The following is a 7548-nucleotide window of genomic DNA, read 5'->3' as shown; positions in this document are numbered from 1 at the left end:
TGTATGTACATTTTTACGCAACCACCGTACGGACTACGGGAAGAACAATCGGATGAGTTTACAAGATATCCGTAATGTTTTATTGCTGTTTGATTAATCCAGATTACACAGTTGTATGAAAATTACTTTTATTTGCACAGACAGTTTCTTTTCCTTATTCTTGTTAGACAATAATAATGATTGTTCGATTGTGGATATTGGTGACTCGTAAATGTAAAAGTCTATTATAAGAATGGAATAAATTCTGTAGAAATAAGACTTATCATGGCTAGGTTGGCATGAGACGAACGTATTTAGATGAATTCATATTTGTCACGACAATTCTTGATTATTTATATCCTAAAATACACTCTCGTTTACTTCACAGTTGGTTTAGCAAGGAATAACTGGAAAACTTGTGAGCTACATACTTAATTTGTACTGCATGAATCACCATGCGTTCTAGGAAAACCGAGCAAGGGTTAACATTAGATTGTGCAAGTACAATGAAGCAATTTACTGTAGGTAATTTGAACAGAGATTTTTCCGATCCGATATAAAATTACACGCTACGATACCACTGATGAAAAAACAATGAAACCTTAATGCAAAAATAAATAATTAGTTGATGACAAATGAATTTACGTTTATAAAACTTGGGAACAAAGAAAAACCCTTGTTAAATTTTGCATTGAATTCAATTGTTTATTTTGCTCTGTATGGATTTAATTTAATTTTGACACGCGTGGGCTGTAGCGCGATTCTCTACCACTATCAACGGTCAACAACCTGCTAGTTTTAGCTAGCATTTTGGCGGGCATTTTGGAGAGCTTAAGGAATTGTTCTCAGTGCATTAATTGTTAAATGTCAAACTCTAGATCCTCCGTAGTAACGACTGTAAAGAATCGCACTACTGAAATCGATGTTAGTTAATATACCTATTTATTTTTTGGTAAAACTGTGTTACTATTTGATGCTTATACAGAACAATAATTTCATAATATCTAAAAGGATATTTAAACCTAAATGTTCAAATCAAAAGCATGCATCATACACGTAGTAACCGCATGTTTCAACCAACTGTCCACTGACGTCCAACTCCTACCTATAAAATACATTTACGATGCAACACATGTACAACTACGTTATCTAAGTTCATTGAATCTTAAGATAAACTATTATCTAGTGACGGAACGATCTAGCTGCTTGTAAACAGATTGGGCTTGCTTAACATTAAATGTAATCTTAATGAAACGTGATAAGCCGTTTTGTTTGATTTTCGTAGATAGGCGACTGAAATCAGAATACGTGTGTATTGCATTTATGTATGCAATAATGAAATGGCACAAGTTGAGTTGTGTTTTTAAGGCGTGTCTTTAGTCTTTGTAAACCGAGGTACGCTCTTTTAAAAAAACTTTTTTCAATGTTTCGCATCTTTAAACGCTATTCTTACACGCATAATTAGGTAGCTGTTCCCATCAAATAGACTTATTCATTCTCAACTACAGAATTCGAAAGTGCATCAACGTCTAGCTATCCCTTGGATAGTCATTGGGACAAAAAAGATACAAAACGTAAAAACAATGAGTATTGAACCTCCTAAATATGTACGAGTTGACAATCTACAACGAAGTTCTTTCGTGTTTTCTTACGATGTCTCATGTTTTCCTTCACCGTTATAGTAAGCATTTCTGACGTAGGAATAACACATCTAATCTGCTAATCTTTGTAGTTATTTTTAGTAAATCCAATCAGTAGCCAAATCATACAAAAGTCTGAAGAATACACGAGATCAAAGGTAACGAATACAAGTACATTTCTTCGTAAAACATAATAATGTGTGTATAGTATTATCAGTTTAGAACACACGCAACGCGTTATCAGTCACAAGTAATGAGATGATACCACCTTATCTCTAAAACATACTATTCGTAAGCACATTGTCCTTTTACGGATATAAATATCTTAAGATTATTTTCATTGTTATGTTTATTTCAGGTATTTAGGCTGTAGATTTTTAACACCTGCCTGTACATTTGGAGCTCCTGAAATTATACAGACTAGGTTAAGATAATTTAAGTTCATTATTAAGTTGTTAGTAAATATATTGAGATGTTCATTAGCGTGAAAAGCCTAATTTACGGGTCTTAAAGTAAATTAGAAGATCTACAAGTTAGCGTTATACAAGTGAAAGTCTTGTCTGTCTGTCTGTTAAGACGTCATGGCTGAACTATTGTACTTTTCATGAAACTAAACATAGAATAATTAAATATCCAGGATAAGAATCAGCTTCTTATTTCACCAAAAAATAACCATGCAGGTCGAGTCAGGGACATAAGCTAAATATGATAAATACATTTATAACCCCCGGTTTCCGAGTACATTTAGCGGTAGTTTATCTATTTAATAGCGTAAAAACTCATATAAAAAAACGCTATTGAATAGATAAACTACCGCTAAATGTACTTTAGAAACCGGGGGTAAATGAATTAGACCTGGCTGATGTTTACAGGAATCGAAACCGCAATAAATACCGCAACTAACTAGCTGAGTAAGTACAAAGCATTTCTGACTTATTTTCCCTTATTCCACTGTCCTACGGCGTTCTCAAATGATAAATAATGACACTAACTAAATTATAGAAAATAATCCGTTGTTATGACGCTTGTTGAACATAATACCATTAGTAATGGAGAGGTCGACCGCCAATGCTAAGGGGTCAGGGGTCATTAATCTTTGCGTTTTGCAATTTTCCACAGACATTTTCTAATAATATCTAATACTTTTCTAATGGTACGGTCTTTTTACGTCACAGTAATAGACTACAAAGTTAAAGTCTAAGTTCTTTAAACACTTGATCAATATGGTTTGAAATTTAAAACGAGTATTTACCGCAGGATAAATAATGATACCTACTGACTTAAATTATGGACAAGATAAGTATTTCCTATAACGTAGCGCGTAGTAGAGTAACGAGATGTTTATTTATTGTAAATGTCAGTAACAATGAGCACTTAGTGCGAAATTTATCTCTACAACTAATAATATCTGGCATTTCACCTTTCCCACATTTTATTTCTATAATAATAGCTCATTTAAATAAACAAATAGTTAGGAAGCTACTTACAATTTTTCTTCAAATATAATTGTTAATTTCTCGCAACAATTTAGAGTATCTCGGCATGATTGATTGCGGAACACTTCTAGAAGGAAACGATGAATAAGATCAATGACTTCACGCAATATCCGCGTCACGTCTTCTTACAACTTTCCTGAAAAACTCAGCATTACAAACACAGAACGTATTTGAGGTGACGTTATACTTAAAAATAAGCGAGCGAACATCAAAACAAGTATGTTGATTCAGACATTCGATGCGCTATCTTATTTACAACATTGTGTATTGCCGTGAAATATTTGCATGATAATCGCGATCAATCGGTACTCTGCATACACGAGTACATTATGAACGTACTGTGCCTTCCCGACCAGACGAAAGGTTATCTTCGTGACCTAACTTTGCCTGCTTCACCAGGACTCTATACCTATGTATTATTCAACATTGTTGTCGACTAGATCGTTATTATAATGAAGTAATTATTGCACACCATCTTAGATTGACGTGGCCGAGATTAAAATGGATGTTGAGGAAATTATATAAAACAAGGAAAATGCTATAAAAACTTTTAATTAACAAAGTTTTGTTTTTAATTATGACGCTAACCGCACAGTAAAATTAGTTTTATTTAATAAATATTTTTATTTATTTTATGTTTTATTGTTAAGGATTATACCCAACTATTTAGAACACGCAATAATATTGATGAATATAAAAATTAATTTCCGTGCTGACTAATAACCATTGTCAACACTGAGTCTTAACGAATTATTTCACTTGCAATTTGCAATTGTGTTGATGTTTTTCATTTTGCAAACAGACATTACTTGCTTACTTTTAAGAAAACTTCAAGAACATAATTTTCTCTAGCATTTCCATACTTAATTATATATTATGAGTTAAGTTTACTACATTATGTTTATAAACTTTGTCGTGTTTATTACGTACTAGCTGACCCGCGCAACTTCGCTTGCGTCACATAAGAAAGAATGAGTCAACATTTTCCCCGTTTTTGTAACATTTTTTACTGGTACTCTGCTCCTATTGGTCGTAGCGTGATGATATATAGCCTATAACCTTCCTCGATAAATAGGCTATCTAAAACTGAAAGAATTTTTCAAATCGGACCAGTAGTTCCTGAGATTAGCGCGTTCAAACAAACAAACAAACAAACAAACTCTTCAGCTTTATAATATTAGTATAGATTGTAAGTAGTTTATCGTGATTATTACTTGCGCAACACAAGCACAGAGTATTGTAATTAAAGCATTGATTCCCTTATCGAGAAGTTTTATGCACATAATTGTAATCTCCGCGTAAGTAAATTATGTTCACATTAAAGGATTTAATCAAACTAGGCCTAATTAACACCAGCTAAAGGTTTACATTGATTAAATTGTCCCTTCCTCGTCACATAAATTTTCATTTTTAAAGTTTTCCTATCGACGTAAACATGAATTTACAGATTGTTCACGTTTTAATTGGTTTCCAATGTAAATAGTTTACAACCATGAAATAATAAAATATGATAAAATTTGTTTATGTTGAGTTCGAGTAGCGTAGCGAATATAGTGCAAGCGCAACGTAATTGCTGATTGTTAGAATGTGTGAAGTCGTAGGCTGTGTCGCTGTATGTTGCGTTACTTGAGACTTCACTGCAAGAAAATGGCTTCTATGAATACAATCAAATAGCTACGACTATTTCAGTTGTATACTGCTCAGTACTATTTCAATTCCCTTGTTTGAAATATCGACGCTGACGGTAAAGAAGAAAGCGGTAGCCGCATTCGTTTATTTATATGGTTTTTGGGGCATGCTTTGATTTTCTGTGATGAGATATTGCTTTATTGATTTAAAAATAGATGTTTTTGTTCATACATGTTCTCCTTCGACCAAATGGTAAACATTTAAAAATGTTTTTGTTTAAATATTACATTTTCCTTGGATTCAATGAACGTTACACTTTGTGCTAAAAGTATATTTCTTTGTCACTTTTGCGCAGACAAAGGCCAATACTTTACAGTTTTGTTTCATGAAATGAGTCATACGACGCAGTTCCTCAAGTATCTAGCAAGTTTTTATTTAGAAGCTAAAATACACCACAGTGATTTTGTTATCAGAACCATATGCAGGGAATGGAAACTGTTTTACGATAGGTATAAAATTTTCATCTGCATTTCAATCAGTCATTTCATGTACGGAGTGTGTATGTGTGTGTATAGACTCATTCGCTACGGTGAGGCGTAGTGTGCATGACCGATAGGCCGGTCGTTGACCCTCTTATCAGCGTACCTACGTGCGGCTCCAAGTTGCACATTTGATCATTTCAACACCAGCTCTTGTTGAAGATCTAGTTATTTTCACCGTTGCCGACTAGATCGATGACTTACTTAAGTAAACTGAGTTATTTTCCTCTGTGACGCACTGAGCGTGTTGCCATAGGTCGAAATGTTAATATGCTTGTGTTGTCGCAGGCAGGGTAATAGACTCTGTTTTGTTTGCCTATTATATAGATAATATCGTTACGATATTTAAAGAAGTTGCTAAGTTTAACGAACTCTTCTCGTATGTGCCTGCCCCCACGGGTAAAAAAAATATCTAAATAAATATTTTTATTATCACTCAGGTATGGATATGTATTCTGACGACATTTGACCTCTACATTTGAAAAGAATTATGATTAGAAAACCATGTTGCACTTTTAGATACTCATTTTAATTGCAGCTGTGCAATCTCTAAGAAAATTAGAAGTAGGTAGATAGATAGGTACTTCATCATTTTTCTCGGAAAAACAACAGCTGATGACCATAAAACTGTTAAACACATGACTTTTAAAAGCGTGATGTTACACGTGATAAGTGTTGTAAATGTAATCAACCAAAATGTTATCTTTTTAAATAACTTTTTTATCATTTGATTGCAGAATATTTTGATAGATTATACTGACACGTGTGGTTTTTTCGGTCATATTTTACACCACCTGAGTTTATTAGTGGCTGACCTATGAGTATTTCAGTAAAAAAAGCAGATCCTACATATATTATATCACGCCTTTTATTACCCGAGGGTGCAGGCAGAGGTACCTAAATGAAATACACCCACGTTTCGCCATTTACAATGTTAGTCTCATGTAGTAGAGGGCGAGCCTATTGCCATATACCGAACACGTCACCAAACTCCGGACTACCATTGAGAATAATGTAATATACCTACCTAAATAATAAAAAGACCGATAGCACTTTGTCTGACCTGGGAATTGAAACCAGGACCTCGTGTTTAGCAATCGGATACACTTCCGACCGCGACGCAGAGGCAGTCGACAAAATGAGAACATAATATGCATGGATGACAGATGTATTAAACCTATATAGGTGCATATATTTATATTTTAATAAATATGATCTAGATCTATTTTAGTGAACTGTACCTAGATTTTGAAATAAGTACTTCTATGCACCTATGTAGCATTAGGGTTTTGAAGTAAAACTCACCACATCTTATAACACTCTTTTAATGTCTTCAACGGTGAAGAAAGCCGAAAAAATGCTGAACTATGACATAATAAAAAGTTTCGGTAGTCGGTATGTATGCAACTAACAATTGAAACAACTTCGTTGCAGAGAAGGAGTCATTTATCATCAATTGTTTCTCAAAACAATACAAGAAAATGTAGGAAGATTTAGAAAGATTTATTTACCACGTGTAAATCACTTCCGTAAGATTGTATTCTCTATTCTGTCATTATTTCGAAGAAGCGTTGCAGGAAAATAGTACGCAGTAACTTAGGAATTCGGTTTTTGGAAACACTGTATTATTTTTATTATTGTTTATTTACTCAGAATCGGAGTACCCACCTACCTAGAAATCATGTAATATTTCAATTGAGTAGCAAGAATATAATCCCAATGTATTGTTATTATTTCGGAAGTACGTTTGGATTTCGATTTAGTGACAATACTTATATCAATCAGTGACTATCTAGACATTTTAGAATAGATACGCACAGACAGTTTTAAAACATGTTCACTATTTTTCTATTCGATTGAAGTAATCTATCATACTTATTGTAAGGTAAGTAAGTATACGGTAGGTAGACACATCAGTTTATGAAGAATGAATACTTATTTTATATAGGTAACCCTTACAGAGGAGCTACTATGTAGCTGTTTGATCAAGTGTTGGCTTATCAACACAGTGGTCTGCTGTGTTCCAATCAACGGGGTCTTTGTGACCCACCCTGACAACCCCACCGGATGCAAAACTCGCGTCTAAAATAACAAAAACAGTGTGCATGTCTTAACATGTCATCAAGCCCTTATTTGATTTATTCCTATCATATTATCAACACTGTCTTCTTTTTGAAAATGCAGCTAAGTATGACAGACACAGTTCAAAATGTGTTAAAACATTTAGATGACATTTAGTACCTTTTAATTACTCTACAGAACAAG

Source organism: Anticarsia gemmatalis, chromosome 12 (genome assembly GCF_050436995.1).
Source record: "Anticarsia gemmatalis isolate Benzon Research Colony breed Stoneville strain chromosome 12, ilAntGemm2 primary, whole genome shotgun sequence".
Taxonomy (NCBI): Eukaryota; Metazoa; Arthropoda; class Insecta; order Lepidoptera; family Erebidae; genus Anticarsia; species Anticarsia gemmatalis.
The sequence above is the reverse complement of the archived record's forward strand: the minus strand, read 5'-3'. Positions refer to the sequence as shown.